Below are 20,691 nucleotides of genomic sequence, written 5' to 3' on the forward strand. Positions count from 1 at the left end.
GAACCTGGTCCATCGGCTTTGGATTAATATTGAGCATTCACCACCCAGAATCCCCTGCTCTGACCGCGGTGACATCACGGGGACGATTATCTCCTCAACTCATTTACTAATTAGTCCGAGTCAGAAATGTCTAAATCTTCTTAAAGCAACGCTAATCCCGCAATTCTTCTCTCGTTTATTTTTTACGGATCCGGTAAATTTCACAGATCTGAGGGCAATTGAATGACCATAGATTTCAATGCAGCAGCGCCACCCAGTGACCAGTTTATGGTGAAAAATTGCCACATAATGAAGCTACTGTCTGCACGGGGGTGTTATGATCTGGCAGAATTTTTGGCAGCGGATGGCGGCGTCTCCGCTTATCAGCTGGTACTGACGAGGGCCCTCAACCCTGCGCTATTTGGCCTCAATGAAGCTACTTATGAGTCAAGTGCCGCACGCCCCGAGCGCAAACACTGGAGTCCTCGTCATTATTAACCCCGACACCTGCTGCTACTGGAGACCACTCCACCGGCGCCCATCGCAGCCCCCACCAACCATGGAATATTCCAGGCCTTCCCATCCTGCACTTGAAGAACGCATTGTATGTTCCCATGTCTGTCCGCCCAGCTTCCCCTCTAATCTCAGTCTATAGTAACAGCGAGATAGCAGCCATCCTGGACCAAGCTCCAGCTGACACGTGCAGGGCGTGTTACCTCTGAATCATGTACACGCCATGTCTCCACACACCATGGGGGACTCCTCAGTCCCTAACAAGTCACTGGCCCCCAAACGCATCACTTCAAGAGGTTGCCAAGAACTGTGTAAATAAAGTGTATTGAAGAACACACAGGGAGTCAAAAAAAGTAACCCACAGCAACCACTCACTCTTCTGTTTGTATCCCATAGCAACCACTCACTCCTCTGTTTTATCACATAGCAACCATTCACTACTCTATTTGTATTCCATGTTAACCAACCACTCTCCTGTTTGTAGCCCATAGCCACCAATTTGTCCTGTAGCGGCTATGTACTACAACGCTACTTCTTCAGTAACGCCAAAACATGTGGAAATTGCACATGTGAACACACACTACATGATGGACTCCTCTTGCCACACACACACACACACACATATATATATATATATTTTATTACACACACACAAATACAGTAACTAACATCAGGGCCATTTTCAGCGTAACAAGTCACTGGGCCCAAAGTGCATCACTCTTTAGAGTCTCACCTCCAGGGATTGTCCAAAGCTGTGTAAATAAAGTTTATTAAAGAACACAAAGAAATTCCATACACATTTTGCCCCTCACAGTAAGTGGGCAAAAGTAACCAATAGCAACCATTCACTTCTCTCCTTGTATCCCATAGCAACCATTCACTTCTCTCCTTGTATCCCATAGCAACCATTCACTTCTCTCCTTGTAGCCCATAGCAACTATTCACTTCTCTCCTTGTAGCCCATAGCAACCATTTACTTCTCTACTTGTAGCCCATATCAACCATTTACTTCTCTACTTGTAGCCCATAACAACCATTTACTTCTTTACTTGTAGCCCATAGCAACCATTCACTTCTCTACTTGTAGCGCATAGCAACCATTTACTTCTCTACTTGTAGCCCATAGCAACCATTCACTTCTCTACTTGTAGCCCATAGCAACCATTTACTTCTCTACTTGTAGCCCATAGCAACCATTTACTTCTCTACTTGTAGCCCATAGCAACCATTCACTTCTTTACTTGTAGCCCATAGCAACCATTCACTTCTCTCCTTGTAGCCCATAGCAACCATTTACTTCTCTACTTGTAGCCCATAGCAACCATTTACTTCTCTACTTGTAGCCCATAGCAACCATTCACTTCTTTACTTGTAGCCCATAGCAACTATTCACTTCTCTCCTTGTAGCCCATAGCAACCATTTACTTCTCTACTTGTAGCCCATAGCAACCATTTACTTCTCTACATGTAGCCCATAGCAACCATTTACTTTTCTACTTGTAGCCCATAGCAACCATTTACTTCTCTACTTGTAGCCCATAGCAACCATTTACTTCTTTACTTGTAGCCCATAGCAACCATTCACTTCTCTCCTTGTAGCCCATAGCAACCATTTACTTCTCTACTTGTAGCCCATAGCAACCATTTACTTCTCTACTTGTAGCCCATAGCAACCATTCACATCTCTCCTTGTAGCCCATAGCAACCATTCACTTCTCTACTTGTAGCCCATAGCAACCATTTACTTCTCTACTTGTAGCCCATAGCAACCATTCACTTCTCTCCTTGTAGCCCATAGCAACCATTCACTTCTCTACTTGTAGCCCATAGCAACCATTTACTTCTCTACTTGTAGCCCATAGCAACCATTTACTTCTCTACTTGTAGCCCATAGCAACCATTTACTTCTCTACTTGTAGCCCATAGCAACCATTCACTTCTCTCCTTGTAGCCCATAGCAACCATTCACTTCTCTACTTGTAGCCCATAGCAACCATTTACTTCTCTACTTGTAGCCCATAGCAACCATTTACTTCTTTACTTGTAGCCCATAGCAACCATTTACTTCTTTACTTGTAGCCTATAGCAACCATTTACTTCTTTACTTGTAACCCATAGCAACCATTAATTCCTGTTTCAAGCCTATGGCCTACAACGCAACTTCTTCAGTAAGCCTGAAAGTCCACGGAACACGCACACGTAAACAAACTGCTACATGATGGACTCTGGTCACCACCCTATATATACATACACACACATACAGCGACTAACTTCAGAGCTATTTCCTGCGTAGCAAATCACCAGGTCCAAAACACGTCACACTTTAAAGTCCCACTTCAAGGAATTGTCCAGTACTGTAGATGAAGTTTATTGAAAAACACACAGGAAGTACATACAAATGTGGCCCTTACAGATCAAAGAAAAGTAGCCCGTAGCAACCATTACTCCTCCGTTTGTAGTCCATAGCAACCATTACTCCTCCGTTTGTAGTCCATAGCAACCATTCACTCCTCTGTTTGTAGCCCATAGCAACCACTCACTCCTCTGTTTGTAGATACACTAACTAACTTCAGGACCATTTCCTGCATTAACAGCAGAGTCTGGCGGCCGCGTCTGTGACGTACGAGGAGGATTCGGTGGTTGATTGTCCAAGTTTATGGAGAGCTTACAACGTCCTCCAGTAACACGTGACACTTCTCAATAAAATTGACGTCTTATACTCGCCAGGGTTACTTATTCAGAGGATAAGAAATTGAACATGGATAGAAATTAGAAAAACATGGCTGCTTTCTTCCTGAAACAGTGCCACTCCTGTCCACAGATTATGTCTGGAATTACAGCTCAACCCCAGTCACTTTAAAGGGGTTTTGCGGGACTAAAAAAAAACGTAGGGCTGGAAATAGTGTAAAAGAAAATATGTGACCCCTGTCAAGTGCAGAATCCCTGGTCCCCACCAAGAACGAGCTGCGGCAATCACCTGCTGAATACCACCACTGAAGCCTGTGATTGGCTGAGCAGTCAGGTGCACAGTGAACTGCAGGTGATTGCTGCGGCTTCCTCCAGGATAAAAGGGGTGGGGCTCAGGACTCCTGTGCTGGATCGGAGAGGTGGGTGCGTCATATTTCTTTATTTTAAACCGTCCCCATCCTGACATTTTTTAGTCCCGGAAAACTCCAATACTGAGCACAACCTGCAGTCAGATGTGGCGCTGTTTCATGAAGAAAGAAGCCTAATCCTATAGCATGTAGCCGTGTGCACAGATCAAGAGGATGCACAGGAATGAACGCCGTCATAATTCTAGTGGAACTTGGTATAAACAGAAGCCGTAAAATATGTTAGCATGGCTCCAGTATATCCGGGGTGATCCAGTGAGGGCTCATTCACACGAACGTAATTTTACTGCATTTTTTGTTGCATACAATACGCGCATTAAAAAGACCGCAGCATGTTCTATTCGACTGAGTATTACACGTGATAGAGCTCTATTATTCTCTGTAGGTGCGTAATAAACAGCGCCCAAACGCAAATACTTTGCTGTCATACGCAGTGCAGAATCGTTTGCTCTACACAGCAATAGTCGGCTCGCACAGCGGTAAAAGGCTGCTTAATATATGTAGCCTTTTACGTATACGGCCGTGGGAATGAGCACTAATTCGCAGAGAATCCACATTTCCGTATTTTTCGTGTGCGTTTTAGTCACACAGAAAAAAAAACCAAAAATGCTCTGTTTTTCTGCATATTTGCGCAGAGGGGGCCTAATACACAAGGAGATGCGTGAAACACTGCGTAATTGCGCAGGAAAAAAAACACATCTGGAACTCAGTCATTTCAACCGACGCGGCCTTGTTTACCGCACGCAAATTAACATACCCTGCGGGCGCAAAATGTGCAGTGGGATACGCCGATACACGCCCAAAAAAAGCATATTTCATTTCGCAAAAACGCTCCGCTCAGCGGGCCTAAAGGTGGAGTTCCCCTTTAATTCACCAATCACTTTCCATTGGCTGAATAGCTGACGACCGCTATCCTTTCCCAACTTGTCGAGGCAGTTGCTCCTCAGCAGAGGAAGCCGAACAGAGAAGTGCGCTCAGCCCGGACAATCGAGGGAGGAATATTCTGGAGAACATAAAGGGATTATTATAAGATATTATATAAAGTCTCTTCTCCGTGTGACTCGGGAGGGACCCTGCCACGGTCACGGGACTCTCCGCTGTGCCAGTCTCTTAGGGTCTGGATATGTTGGCAGCAGCATGCTGGGACTTGTAGTCCTAGAAGCGTCTGCGTCACATTCTCCTGTGGGCATGTCGCCCGCCAGTGACCCGGAACTCCCGTGATTAAATGGCATTACATGGGAAAGCAGCGGAAACAATAGCAGCGGCTCGTCAGCAGGGCAGGGGAGTCTTTCTAACAATCGCCGGGCCTCCGGTCACCCGGGTGCGGGCATTTACAGGGCCGGCTTATATTACTGGAACACCAGCAAGAAGCACGTAGGGGCCTCTGGTCCAAACTGTTGCCCGCAGGAAACTGCCCGTCCCAATGCAAAATCTGTAGCAGGGCTTCCAACTATAATGCTTCATTCATAGTACTGGGCTCCTCATATGGGCCCCTAAGGCTCCAGGCCCCGGGTGCAACTGCCCACATTATCGTTATGCCCATGCCCGCCACTGCACCAAGTGAAGTTCTCATACCTGACCCCAGTTATACCACCACTAAGTGTTTGGATCATGCCCCTCCATGCCAACCGACCGTACAGACAGCAGACTGGGGGGCATCGGGAACCCAGTAAGTCAGGTTCTCATGGTAATGAACAACAGGCGGTTTTGCTCCGTGATCGCCAGAGCAAACTTAAGAACCAGTTAATTAGAGAAATTCCACAAGACTGGCGTGTGCCAGCTACGAGGGGGCACGATCACCCACAGGCTCTGCGCCCAGAACTGACAACCAGGACTACAGGTCCCAGCAGCATTCGCAACTTATTCTAGGGCAGTACATCTCTGTACATTACAGAGTGAGGTGGATTTTGTATTCCAGAGTCGGGGAAAGCTGGGTGGCCTTCCCCCGAAGAAGCCATATTGATATAATCTACAACAGATATAAGGAAGAAGCGGCGCACTACAAGCTCCAGCTACATGACAGAAGGAGACGACTCAAAGACTTTACGTTACTGGGGAGTTTTTTTGGGTTTTTTTTCATTTAAAGGGGACATACATCCTTGACCTCAGAGCTTACAATCTAAACCACCCCTTGGTCCTCGCTCCCACAAAAAATTCAGTCTCCCTTTCATCAGAGCTACAAGTTGCAGGCCAGACAATCTAATCCCAAGAGCTGACAGTCAGCACTGATTGTGCCATGTAGTGCAGGATATGGCAGAAGAGCTGACACTTCTTTGCACTCACCCTTTGCCGGCGTATCCTCTGGGAATTCTCCTTGGTGATAACCAGGATCTCTCCCAGTGGCGGCTCCCAGTAATGTGTTTGCTGGAAGGGACTTGACTCCTGTTCTGTGGCTGCCTCTCCCTGCCTCTTCCCCTCCCTCCAGCCTCATCTCCCTCCTCCTCCTCCCCTCCCTATGCTTTGATGCACTTTCTATCCCAGGAGCAACAAGGCTGACTATCGCTTAAAAGGCAATTCCTGCACATTCAAAAGCTGAGGGTTCACTTACTATGCTCTAGCAGTACCCTTTGTCTCCGTATAGGGGTTGTAGAGGAGGCAGTTACATTTCTGTGTTCATGTCAGTCTTCACTGTACATTCTTGCATTGTATTCATGAACAGAATTGTGGCCATTGGAGATTTTATCAGTTTCCTGTTACCCTGAATGCCATATTACACCAGGTTACACCCCAGGAAACCACAGGAAGTACGTCGCCACTACAGCGCTCATGGGGTTGTCATCCAGCTTTCCTGAGTGGGCTATAAGTTGCCTGGTTATTCATCGCTATCCCCCTCCTGCTCTGTTTATATGAGTGTCAGTCTTCACTGCAATTCTGGAATTGTATTTGTGAAGCACTTTCAGCTCAGGACAGATAGAAGCACATGTAGGAGGAAACAAGAAGTGAATGGTGCTGACTCTTTCGTTACTGTTCAAAATGAGTAGGATTGTCATGAGATGTGTTTTGGCGCCATCTAGGGGTTCCATGATGTGTGTGTAATGGATTGTGAGCCACAGTGAGAAACTTACCAAGGAGACCACAGCAGTGAGTGGGGCCCCACAGACCACAAGGACAGCTCGCAGCGAAGTTCTGTGAGACCCCACTCAGACATATGGGTGTAGTTAGGGATGCGTATAGAGTACCCACCGCAAGGTTATACTCCGTGAGGGAACTTCACTGTGACACTTCTTTATCATTACTCTTGCACTGTGACATCATTATGGGCATTGCCCCTGTACTGAGACATCACTGCATACAATACCCATGTACTGTGACATTACTGTATTACCTCAGGACTGTGACATCACTGTGTATTATGCCTGTACGGTGACATCACTGTGTGCATTATCTCTTTACTGTAACATCACTGTGTGTATTACCTCTGTGCTATGACATCACTGTGTGTATTATCACTGCACTGTGACATCACTGTGTGTATTATCACTGTACTATGACACCAGCGTGTGTTATCCCTGTACTGTGACATCACTGACTGTATTAATCCTGTACTATGACATCACTGTGTGCATTATTCCTTTACTATGACATCACTGTGTGTATTTTTTCCTGTACTATGACATCTGTGTGTATTATCATGGTACTATGACATCGCTTAGTATTATGCCTGTACTGTGACATCACTGAGTATATTATTCATGTACTATGACTCACTGTGTGTATTATCCCTGCACTGTGACATCACTATCTATTGTCTCTGTACTATAACATTACTGTTTGTATTATCCCTGTGCTGTGACATCATTGGGTGTATTATCCGTGTTGTGATGTCACTGAGTGTATTATCTCCATACTGTGACATCACTGTGTGTATTATCTCTGTACTGTGACATCGCTGTTTATATTATCCCTGTACTGTGACATCACTGAGTATATTATCCCTGTACTATGACATCATTGTGTGTATTATCTCTGTACTGTGACATCACTGTGTATTATCTATGTACTATGACATTACTGTGTGGCATTATCCCTATGCAGTGACGTCATTGAGTGTATTATCCGCGTTGTGACTTCACTGAATGTATTATCCTAGTACTAGCAATGAGTATATTATCCCTGTACTATGACATCATCTGTATATTATGTCTATACTGTGACATCACTGTGTGAATTATCTTTGTACTGTGACATCATTGAGTGTATTATCCATGCTGTGGCGGCACTGAGTGTATTGTCCCTGTACTGTGACATTACTTAGTGTATTATCCCTGTTCTGTGACATCAGTGTGTGCATATCCGCTCTCATTAAAATCACCCTACTAGTAAAAATCCCTACAGGCGAATTTAAACTTAGAGCAAAGGAGATGTTTTATATTTTTAATTTTAATACACTGCGTCCGTTTGGTCTGAATGAAACAGTTGAAAAAATATAGATATGACAATTTAATATTTTATATATTTTACCCATTTATATAATACTAGCTGATATACCCGGCTTCGCCCGAGTTAATTTGGTACTGGTGTTTATCTGGTGTTCACACGGAAAATCTTATGAAGTCGTGGTTACTTTAGAGATACCGAGGAAAAAAATATGTTCACCATTAGAGATGAGCAAGCATACTCGCTAAAGATAATTACTCGAGCGAGCATTGTCCTTAGCGAGTACCTGCCTGCTCAAAAGAAAAGGTTCGGGTGCTGGGGGGGGCGGGGAACAGCGGGGGAGAGCAGGGGGGAACGGAGGGGAGATCTCTCTCTCTCCCTCTCTTCCCCCGCAACTCACCGTTCACCCGCGCCGACACCCAAACCTTACCTGGGAAACACCACGTGGAGGTAACCATGCGACGTTTCCTTTATATAAAATGACATCAGGAAGTGAGAGAATTAGATTGCGTACATAAAATTTGGACGCTAGTTCTTTTGCGCTTAGAATTGAATAATCGAGTTGTGAACCATTAACCTTTCCTATTTATGACATAATCAATGCTTGTGCCAAATTTCCCATTTCTATGACATCGGGAAGTGAGAGAATTAGATTCTGTACGTTAAATTTGGACACTAGTTGTTTTGCGCTTAGAATTGAATAATCGAGTTGGGACCCATTAGCTTTTCCTATTTATGACACAATCAATGCTTTTCCCAAATTTCAAATTTTTATTAAATCGGAAAGTGAGAGAATTAGATTACATACATAAAATTTGGATGCTAATTTTGTTGCACTTAGAATTGAATAATTGATTTGGGACCCATTACCTTTTCCTATTTATGACATAATCAATGCTCGTGCCAAATTTCATGTTTCTACGACATTGGGAAGTGAGAGAATTAGATTCTGTATGTAAAATTTGGACGCTAGTTCTTTTGCGTTTAGAATTGAATAATCGAGTTGGGACACATTTGCTTTTCCTATTTATGACATAATCAATGCTTGTGCCAAATTTCATGTTTCTACGACTTCGGGAAGTTGGAGAATTAGTGGCCAGTGAGTCAGTGAGGGCTTTTGTCTTTATATATATAGATGTATGTATTTGTCAATATGCTTGAAAAAAGCTTATGTTAGAAGCTAAAACGCGTTGCTGTAATAAACTAGTGTCACTGAACATCGGACCATCTCCTGCACTTAAATTATACGCCTTCTGGGATCAGGGGTGCCGCGGACCAGGCACCTCTGAGAAGTAAATTCCTTTCCAAATCACTCTTGGATCTTTTATCCACTGAAACGCTGAGATTTTTTAACTTACACCATTTGTACACTTCACCCCCTCTGGCATATATATGCCCAGAGTCAGCTCAAGACGCTCTCCCGAAGGGATGCCCTTTTGGACCGGCGGATCATAAGAAAAGTATTCTGCTGGATTAATTAGTACAGACCTGGATCAGATGACAGACCGGGACCTACTTTAAGAATAGACCGGTCACGTCAGAGTCCGCAAAATTTATTTCTTCTATTTACATTTTTACATCTATATTCCCATTGGAGCACTGCCTTTGAACTCTATTCCTGTACTGTGACATCACTGAGTATATCATCTCTGTACTGTAACATCACTGTGAGCATTATGCCTGCACTGTGACATCATTGTGTATTATCTTTGTATTGTGACATTACTGTGTGTATTATCCCTGTCCTGTAACATCACTGAATGCATGATCTCTGCACTGTGACATCATTGAGCATATTATCCCTGTACTGTGACATCATTGTGTATTATCCCTGTACTGTGACATCGCTGAATATATTATCCCTGAGCTGTGGCATCACTAGCAGTATTATCCATGTACTGTGACAACACTAAGAATATTGCCCCTTTAGGCTGGGTTCACACAGGGCGGATTTGCCGCGGCTTTGCCGCGCGGTATTTGGCCGCGGCAAATCCGCCCGCGGCCGCTAATCTCGGGATTAGCCAGCCATGTGGACGAGATTTCTCAGAAATCTCGTCCACACGGGACGGCCAATCCGCTGCGGTAAGTCCGGCTGAAACCGCGGCTGCGGCCGCCACAGCCGCGGTTTCAGAAGATGCAGCATGTCTGTTTACCTTTCCTTTTTTGTTTATTTTCGTCGCGGCCTCGCTCTCCTCTATGGGAGCGCCGGCCGCAACGGAAAAGCAAGCGGCCGGGCCGCTTCAAAGCCACCACGGCGGTTCTACCGGCGGAAATCTCGCAGTTTTTGCTGCGGCCAAACCGCGAGATTTCCGACGGGAATACGCCCTGTGTGAACCCAGCCTTACTGTGACATTACTGTGTGTATTATCCCTGTAGTGTGACCTCATTGACTCTATCATTCATGCTGTGACATAACTGAGTGTATTATCCCTGTACTGTGATATCACTGAATATATTATCCCTGTACTATGACATCACTGAGAATATTATCCCTTTACTGTGACATTACTGTTCGTATTATCCCTGTACTGTGACATCACTTTGCATTATCTCTGTACTGTGACATTACTCTGTGTATTATCCCTGTAATGTGACCTCATTGACTGTATCATTCATGCTGTGACATAACTAAGTGTCTTATCCCAGTACTGTGACATCACTGTGTATTATCCCTGTACTGTGACATCACTGAATATATTATCCCTGTACTGTGACATCACTGAGAATATTATCCCTTTACTAAGACATTACTGTGCGTATTATCCCTGTACTGTGACATCACTTTGCATTATCTCTGTACTGTGACATTACTGTGTGTATTATCCCTGTAGTGTGACCTCATTGACTGTATCATTCATGCTGTGACATAACTGAGTGTATTATCCCAGTACTGTGACATCACTGGGAGTATTATCACTGTTCTGAGTGCATGATATCTGTACTGTGACTTCACTAAGTATATTATCCCTGCACTGTGACATCACTCTGTGCATTATCCCTGTATTGTGACATCACTGTCTCTATTATCCCTTTACTGTGACTTCACTGTGTGCATTATCCCTGTACTGTGACATCACTGAGTGTTATATGTCTGTACTGTGACATCATTGTTTGTATTATCTCTGTGCTATGACTATGTGTACTATACCTGTAATGTGACATCATTGAGCGTATTATTTGTACTGTGACATAACTGAGTGTACTATCCCTGTACTATGACATCACTGAATATATTATCCCTGTACTGTGACATCACTGAGTGTATTATCACTGTACTGTGACATCACTGAGTGTATTATCCCTGTACTATGACATTACTGTGTATTATACCTGTGCAGTGACGTCATTGAGTGTATTATGCTTGTACCGTGACGTCACTAAGTGCATGATCCCTGTACTGTGACATCAGTGTGAGGATGATCTCTCTACTGTAACATCGCTGAATATATTATCTCTGTACTGCTGAATCCCTTGGTAACCTCATAGCTCCAGTTGTCTGGTCAGAGACTCCGGATGACCTAGGGGAGGGAAGAGGCAGAATGGTGGAGCCTGAAGCTAAGGTTGGGGAGGATTCCTCGGCGGTGGCTAAAGGTCATACTAGTGAGACTACAGAAAGTGATGAGATGGACTTCGAAGTACAGAGGAAGAAGAAAACGGGAAGAGCTGATGAAGCATATGCAAATTTTAAAAAGTGCCAATAAAACTGAGCAACATGCAACCCGCAACTGAGACATCTGAACTTCCTTTCAGTTCTCATAACTATAGGCCAGTCCCATCTAGGCTGCAGCTACCTCCTGAGCCAACCCCTTGGGACCCATCTGGCAACATCTCAAGCCCTGGCACGGTTGGGATAATGACCGACTCGGACAGCAGCAGCGCCTAAAAAATATCTAATGGGCAGCAACATCCGACTTTCCTTGCTTAATGTGAGGAGTTTAAAGAGTCCTTCAAGAAGGACTGTTTATTATTTCATTAATCAACTGGTAACTGTGATATCATTCTGTTACAGGAATGCGGAATTGACTTTGACATGAATTATGCTGAACTGAGAGAGAGCTGGACTCTAGGCCCCTCTGTGTGGTCAGGAGATAATGAGTGCAAGTCAACAGGCGTCGGAGTCTTTTTCAAATCCCGTGACTTCAAAGTTACGTCCTCTTTGCACATCATGCCTGGATGAGCTCTTCTTCTAAATATCAGCCTTGGGGGAGCAGACTTTAGGGTTCTGAACATTTATGCTTCTCCATTGAAAGAAGAGAGATCTCAGCTTCCTGAAGACCTGCAGTACTACCTACCCGACTCTTCACCCCTAATAGTCGGTGGTGACTTTAATTGCGTCTTGCCTGGTGAGAAGAGATGAGGATCGGATACACCACAGAAAGATGAAACTGAAAAGCAATTAAAAGATCTGTTCTCAGACTTCAGGCTAAAAGATGTCTGGAATGAACTGCCCACAGCTGACCCAGGATACACTTGGGAGAGCGCTACTTCCAAAACTAGAATAGACTTTTTTCTTTATAACGGAGCAAGTGATCACCAAATCAAAACAATTGATTTTGCCGACAAGATTTTTTCTGATCACAAGCTGGTCCTTGTGCAAGTGGAGCTGCCTAGTCTGCATGGAGCTCGAGGTGTTAGGAGGCTGAATATGACGCTACTGCAGAACCCAGATATAAGAGCAGAATTTGCTGCCTTCTATAAAAAGCTAAAAAGTCTGCAAAGCAACCATACTGTATTTCCCTGCTTGACTGGTGGGAACAAAGTAAACTTCAAATAAAAGAATTTTTTGTCAAGGCCAGTTTCGCTAGAGCATGGAAGAGAGCCAGCTGGCACAAGAAGCTCAGCACCAAACTTCAAACTTGCTTTAAACTCAGAGAGCATGGTGTAGACATGGAGGACATCATTGCGAATATAAGGAAGGAAATCGCTAAAGGCAAAGAGCTGATGTATAATTCCAAAGTTACAGTCATGGAGAATGAGGAGAAATGCGCCAGATTCTTTTTTTTTTTTAAAGTTGTGGCGGCAAAGGACATGATTAAAGGGGTTGTCCCGAGGCAGCAAGTGGGTCTATACACTTCTGTATGGCCATAATAATGCACTTTGTAATATACATTGTGCATTAATTATGAGCCATACAGAAGTTATAAAAAGTTTTTTACTTACCTGCTCCGTTGTTAGCGTCCTCGTTCCCATGGAGCCCGACTAATTTTCGCCCTCCGATGGCCAAATTAGCCGCGCTTGCGCAGTCCGGGTCTTCTGTAGTCTTCTATGGAGCCGCTCGTGCCAGAGAGCGGCTCCGTGTAGCTCCGCCCCGTCACGTGCCGATTCCAGCCAATCAGGAGGCTGGAATCGGCAGTGGACCGCACAGAAGAGCTGCGGTCCACGAAGCAAGAGGTTCCCGGCGGCCATCTTCACAGGTAAGTATAGAAGTCACCGGAGCGCGGGGATCAAGGTAAGCGCTCCGGTAAGCTGTCTGTACGTCCCTGCATCGGGGTTGTCTCGCGCCGAACGGGGGGGGGGGTTGAAAAAAAAAAAACCCGTTTCGGCGCGGGACAACCCCTTTAAAGAAAAGAACTAGAGGGCAAAACCTCATCCGATGGCATCCTGGCTAAAGCCCAAGAGTTCTATCAAGAGCTTTTTAGTGACAAGTCCATGAATTGGTCCTTTGCTGAAGATGCACTAAACACTTTAGATCGCCAACTAGAGAGATCTGATCTAGAACTGCTATGTACTGAAGTCACTTTACAAGAACTGGATTCTGCTACCAAAAGCCTCTCATATGGCAAAACCCCAGGGGGAGACGGCCTCCCCATTGAGTTTTATAGAGCGTTCTGGGACATTTTAAGTGTGGATCTACTTGAGGTTTTTAAAGAATCTTCTAAGTGCGATGTTTTACCTCTTTCTTGGAGCAGTGGACTTGTCTCTATGATTTTTAAGAAGGGGGGTAGGTCTCGTTTGGAAAACTGGAGGCCCATCACGCTGCTGAATGTAGACTACAAAATAGTGTCCAAAACTATAGTGAACCATTGTAAAGGGGTTTAAAAAAAAAGTGATTAATGCTGATCAAGCATGCAGTGTCCCTGGACGAGGAGTGCAAGAACATCTTAAGGCCCCCTGTCCACGGGCGTTGCGAAGTTCCGCCGCAGATCTCCACCGCCGAATCTGCGCCGGTCAGCCCTATCTGATAGATAGGCTGGCCGCAGAGAATCGTGGCAATTCACAGCATGCTGCAAATTGCCCGCTGCGAGCGGAGAATCGTAATGATTCTCCACTCGTGGACAGCAGACGGCACTTTCCATAGCCATGCTATGGTGGTTTACTGCCGGTGAATACACGTCCGTGGACAGGGGGCCTAATACTATCCGTGATGTAATCTGGTACCAGCAAGAGAGGCAATAGAGGCAGCAGTCTAGCAATTTTATCACTCGACTTCCAAACGGCTTTTGATCGTGTATCCCACAAGTTTTTATGGTCTGTTTTAAGAACAGTGCACTTTCCAGAGGATTTTATTAGGCAGATTGTAATTTTTATATAAAGACTCTTTTAGTAAAATTTCAATAAATGGTTCTCTGACAAAAGAAATTTTTTCTGCGCTCAGGAGTAAAACAAGGCTGTCCTCTGTCGCCAATTTTGTTCATCTGCCCAATAGAACCCTTGCTGTCAATGCTCAGGAAAGACAAAGTTGTGAGAGGCGTCCCTATTCCTGGTGGGCAAGGCAGAGATGTGAAAGTCCTAGGCTACATGGACAACATATCCATTTTTTGCACCTCACCCGCAGCACTCCGAAGAGCAATAAGAGTGACGGAGTTCTTTTGTGAGGCTTCGGACTCTAAGTTAACCTTAACAAAAGTAGCTGCTTTACTATTGGAAACTGGTCAGACGTGACAATCCCAAACCTCGAAATGCAGTCTGACGTAATAAAAATTCTAGAAGTAACCTTTGACGAACAAAATTAGGGAACCCTGAGTTGGGAATCTGTAAAAGGACAACTGGAGAAGAAGCTTGACTTCTGGAGACTCAGGAGACTCACCTTGGAAGGAAAGATCCTGATCATCAAAGCCTTCCTGCTTCCAATAATGTTGTATCTGAGGTTTGTGTTCCCTCCCAATGACATCACAGTGAAAACGCTGCAGAAAATGCTATTCCAGTTCGTATGGAGCTCCAAATTTGAGAAGCTTAGAAGACAAACCATGAATAAATCACACGATGCAGGAGGAAAGAATGTGCCAAATGTCAAATTATTTCTATATTCCAAATTTTTCAGCCTACGCCTTAAAACAATGTTCCTGGAAAATACCTGCTCTTATTTTTGCAGATATGCTGCTGGGCATATTTTTAGAAAGCGCAAATGGGTGTCCTTTTCATTGACGGCTCCAGTCCTAATTTTTCCCCCCAAGCAATACATCATTCTGGAAAAAGTAATAAGACTGTACAGTCTGGATTCCTTTGAGCTAGAAAATCTAAAAAACGCTAAAAAGCTACTGTTAGAGGTCAAGAAAGCGGAAACAATGACTCCTATTGTGAATCTTTCCTGCAACAGATGGGCTTCTGTCTGGAGTACATGCACCTTATTTGACAAATGAACATAAAGACATTGCATGGATGACAGTACGCGAGTGTCTGCCTACAAGAGACTTCCAACACCGAAGAAGATTGAGCAACACTTCAATCTGCCCTAGGCAGCAATGCGATGGTGATGAGACTATTTTACCTGTCATGTGGAATTGTTACTTTGCTCAAAAGGTTTGGAGAGAATGCAGCCAATTTTAACATTTTTAGATGGTCTTCTTGATTTTTTTAAAACCATGGAGTTGTTTTTTATGAAATGTTACCAAATCTTACTAAAGAGAAAGAAAGAGTCTTATGGTGCACCTTAAACTGTATCAAGAATGCCTCATGGAAAGCAAGAAACATCTTACTGTTTAAAAGAGACTGTATAAGTGGGAAAGACTGCCTTAAAATGGCGATCAGTGAACTGCATTTATATTATGTGCTTTATAAGAAGATCTTAGGTCTGAGTATGTGGGATTTTCATTTGTGGAATATGTTGCTTTGAGATAGGTCTATTTATGCTTGTTTTTCTATGACTAAGGCCGCCTGCACACGGGCGGAAATCCCGCCGCGGGATTTCCCGTGGGATTTTCGCCACTGAAAGTTTGCATAGGAGTATATTACAATACGCACTCCTATGCAGACGGCTGCGGTTTGGCCACGCGAAATGTCGCGCGGCAAACAAACCGCGGCATGTCCTATTTATGTGCGGGGCACGCACTCACCCGGCCGCCGGCTCCGGTCTGCGCATGCGCCGGCTGCGCGGCAGCCGGTACATGAAAGAGCCGGGGCCGCCAGGCACAGGTGAGTACGCGCTCGTCCCTGCAGGCTCTCGGGTCGGGTCCCGCGGCGAGAATTCTCGCTGCCGGATCCGACCCGCTCGTGTGCAGGCGGCCTCATTTTAATAAATGTAAACGTAAAAAAATCTGTTCTTATCAGTTTAATATCTGATTCGTCCCCTATCTAGGAGCCATATATCAAATGGATTTTTAGAACAGGGAGCTGGAAAAAGAGCTTGCTCTGTCTACATTCCGCACATTGACCTGGTATTGCAGTACCTCCAGGACCGGTGCACCCCCTTTCCTATAGCTGTCTCCAAAAGCAGAAACTACAAGCAAGAATTCCAGCGCAGCTGCTACTGCTGCTAAAGAAGCACTTGATTTAGGCCTCAGGTCCACGGGGACTAATCCGCAGCGGATCACCCACACGCGTGATCCGTGCCCCATAGAGGGGAAGCACAGCACGTGGGTTGAGATGCACACTACACATAGGTTGTGGACTATCCATCTATGAAGATCCAGGCCAACTTTTAGAGATGGAGGAGCTTTCGGGGAGCAAAAAACTCCAATGCACGTTTCCTTTAAAAGGACATATTTGTTTATTCCATGCATAGACACCGCAACATTTTAACCGCTTGATAAAGACCGAAGATAACGATCGAAACATTGTCGTGTCTATGGATGGAATAAAGAAATATGTCCGTTTAAAGGAAATGTTCATTGGACTTTTTTGCAGGCTACTGAATGCTGCTGCAGCATCTCTAAAAGTTGGTTTGAGCCTTTCTGATGTTTCATCCACCACTGACCAGAACTGAAAATTGAACCTAGCTTAAAAAAAATGCCTCAGCAGCGGCCAATTAGATTTTTGCAGGCTGCTGTCTCCCCCCTTGTGAGCTGAAATAAAAGGCGCCCCATTAAAAATGCAAATTATCCAGCTCCCGTGGCTTCTCGGGGGAGATAGTGGAGGACACATCTGCCCACGTCCAGCTGCAGCGGAGACTGGCTGAGGATGGCCGCCAAGCTCTGGCCTTTATAGTTCTAGACTGATGACATCACAATGCAGTGACAGCAACTTTCAGACAGCTGGCTCATTTGCATACAGTGTGTATGTATGTGAGTCTATCTATCACTTATATAGATTATAGATATAGATTATATCTTGATTATAGATTTTGTGGATATTGATTAAAGATAGATTTAAAATTATTTATAAATATATATAAATAATGTATACATTATAGATTATAGAATCTACATATAAAATCTCTCTCTCTCTCTCTCTCTCTCTCTCTCTATATATATATATTCCATAAAATCTGTCATCTAGATAAAAAGTATATCTATGGCTTGATTCAGACGAACGTATATCGGTTGGGTTTTCACGCCCAGCCGATATACGTCGTCTCTCTCTGCAGGGGGGGAGCCTGGAAGAGGCAGGAGCAGTGATCTGAGCTCCCGGACCCTCTCTGCCTCCTCTCCTCCCCTCTGCACTATTTGCAATGAAAGGAGGTGGGGCGGGATGGGGCTAATTCTCGGAACTTAGCCCCACCCCCATCCCACCTCCTTTCATTGCAAATAGTGCAGAGGGGAGGAGAGGAGGCAGAGAGGGGGCGGGAGCTCAGTTCCTGCTCCTGGCTCTTCCATCCTCCCCCCCCCCTGCAGATGAGGACACCGTATATCGGCTCGGCGTGAAAACCGAGCCGATATACGGTAGTCTGAATCCAGCCTATATGTAATATCCCTGTGCTGTGACGTCCTTGAGTGTATTATCCATGCTGTGACGTCACTGAGCGTATAATCCTGGTACTGTGACATCACTGGGTTTATTATCCCTGTACTATGACATCACTGAGTATATTATTCCTGTACTGTGACATTACTATGTTTATTATCCTTGTACTGTGATATCCGTGAGTGTATTAACCCTGAACTGTGACATCACTGAGTGTATTATGCCTGTGCTGTGACATCACTGAGTGTATTATCCCTGTTCTGTGACATCAGTGTGTGCATGATCTCTTTACTGTGACATCACTGAGTGTAATAAGTATATGTGGCAGCATTCATGGGTGTAGGAAGCCATGAAGTTTCTTTTATTCTCCCATAGCAAAAAAAAAACAATTTACAGGCTACATTTCGGTCACCAATTGGACCTTTGTCAAGCTCACAATCACTGGAAAACACCCACATATAGCATAAAACACATTTAAAACACACCCACCTATTACTATCTAATCACATATAGCTGTGAAGAACCACCAGACATATACAGCATCCAGGCCCGGTATCTGGCTCACATGACTGGTTTTCCAGTCATGTAAGCACCTTCTGACTGACGCTGGAGTCCTGGATGCTGGAGGAGGACATATCTGACACTGCACATGGCTGGGGGTGATTAATTAACTACACTCCGCCATGTATGTCTGGTGGTTCTTCACAGCTGTATGTGTGTTAGATAGTAATAGGTGGTTGTGTTTTATATGTGTTTTATGCTATATGTGGTTGTTTTCCAGTAATTTTGAGCTTGACAAAGGTCCAATTGGGGACCGAAACGTAGCCCGTAAATACATTTTTTTTGTTATGGGAGAATAAAAGAAACTTCGTGACGTCTACATCTGTAAATGCTGCCACATTCGCTTTCTACATTTGACTGCGGATTAGGTCCGGATCTGGGTGGCTGGTGCATTATTGTGGGTCCCACCGCAGGAGTGGTTGTTCTATTGTGCTGCTGGTATCTGTATATCACTGAGTGTTATTATCCCTGTACTGTGACATCACTGTGTGTATTATCTCTGTAATGTGACGTCATTGAGTGTATTATCCATGCTCTGAGTGTATTATGCCGATACAGTGACATCACTGCGTGTATGATCCCTGTTCTGTGACATCACTGCGTGTATGATCCCTGTTCTGTGACATCACTGAGTGTATGATCCCTGTTCTGTGACATCACTGCGTGTATGATCCCTGTTCTGTGTTCAGTGTGTGCATGACCTCTGCATCATGGGACGCATCATCGGTAGAATCAGATGTAGCCGATGTTGTATTCCGGCCCAGATTTCTGCGTCTCCAATATGGCTTCCGATTTTTCATTCCTGTTTTCTGTCTGGACCTCATCCCTTTCTTGTTGGGGTTCTGCCAGTTGAATATAAATCCAGTTTTATAGTCATCAGAGTCTCTAAACCATTTAGCACGCTTAGACATCTCTAATTCCGCTTTAAAGTTAGATAGAGATTCATCCAGTTTCTTCCGGTACTCCAACCAATCCTAATTCGTCATCAAGCCCTGTAGCTCCGCCTCAATTCTAGTCGAAGCTTCAGAGCATAGTTTGATCTCCTTCTGGAGAAACTCCAGATTCATAATATTATGTCAAAAGCGTACTTGTTTGTGATGTTAACAAATTTGACACAGGCTTCAGCGTCATGCATCATTAAAGTGGGTTGCACATGCGGTCTCAGTCCCCTGGGTATGCGCTTGGCTGTATAGTATCCCCTTAGCATAATGGCAGGGAAATCAATCTTCTGTTGGTAGATTCATAATTCCTTTGTACCACTTTACAACTTGGCGTAGATAAGAATGAGCAATCTGTATCGGTTCCAGACAGAATCCTTTCAGCATCTGCCTGGGTGTAAGCTTCATTTTCAAATGCCTCCCCTTTTGGCGTACCGTAGGGGTGTCAGTATACGTGATTGGGTTGTCAGAAGCGGCAGGGGTACACATGATGTGCGAGCTAACAAGGCAGGGCAGAACATTAAAAACGGCTGTTTCCCCTGTAATGGGATGTGCCCAATGCGGTAATCTCATCAGGGGCAACAAGTTCTCTCACCCCATAACTTATAAAAGCTATCCGATACGTGGGTGGTTTTCCTGTAGATCGGATTTTGTCATTTATATGATCGTCTGCCCTTGCGGATTGATCTATATCGGAGAGACAACGCAGGAAATCAGACATCGGATTTCGAAACATAAAAGTACTATACGAAGTAGGAATAAGGAAGTGCCAGTGGCCAAACATTTTTTGGAAGCGCAAGATTCGATCAGTCAGTTACGCTTCAGGGTGATAGATGGGATACCCGGATCACACAGAGGAGGTAATAGAGAACATCAATTAACGAAATTAGAGCTGAAATGGATTTATACACTGGACACTTTAGGTCCAAAAGGGCTTAATTTAGAGTACAATTATGCACCATTTCTGTGAAAGGATTGTCTTTTTGAGTACTAGTGGTATATTAATTGATAGATGTATGCTCAGTTATGAATTTGCTGGGGCAATGTTTGCATTCGCTTTTATGTGCCATTATTAATTTGCATACTGATTTTGCATAATACTTGGTTAGTGATTGGATTATTATTATATATTTTTTCTTTTGATGTTTTTA

The 20,691-nt window shown here is 44.4% G+C and overlaps 1 protein-coding gene and 1 non-coding gene across 2 annotated transcripts in view; one reads left to right on the forward strand and one right to left on the reverse strand.

Annotated features, from left to right (window-relative positions):
- Window positions 1-5,999, reverse strand: part of ARHGEF2 (Rho/Rac guanine nucleotide exchange factor 2) — a 116,528-nt gene extending 110,529 nt beyond the window's left edge. Inside the window, exon 1 of the mRNA XM_066608725.1 lies at window positions 5,889-5,999. The gene's annotated coding sequence lies outside the window, so the exon portion shown is untranslated. The remainder of the gene's footprint in view (window positions 1-5,888) is intronic.
- A 10,426-nt stretch (window positions 6,000-16,425) lies between these two features.
- LOC136572130 (U2 spliceosomal RNA) lies at window positions 16,426-16,610 on the forward strand. The gene has a single exon (XR_010785785.1). It is a non-coding gene; the product is annotated as a U2 spliceosomal RNA (small nuclear RNA).
- Window positions 16,611-20,691: the final 4,081 nt, after the last annotated feature.

Source organism: Eleutherodactylus coqui, chromosome 6 (assembly GCF_035609145.1).
Source record: "Eleutherodactylus coqui strain aEleCoq1 chromosome 6, aEleCoq1.hap1, whole genome shotgun sequence".
NCBI lineage: Eukaryota > Metazoa > Chordata > Amphibia > Anura > Eleutherodactylidae > Eleutherodactylus > Eleutherodactylus coqui.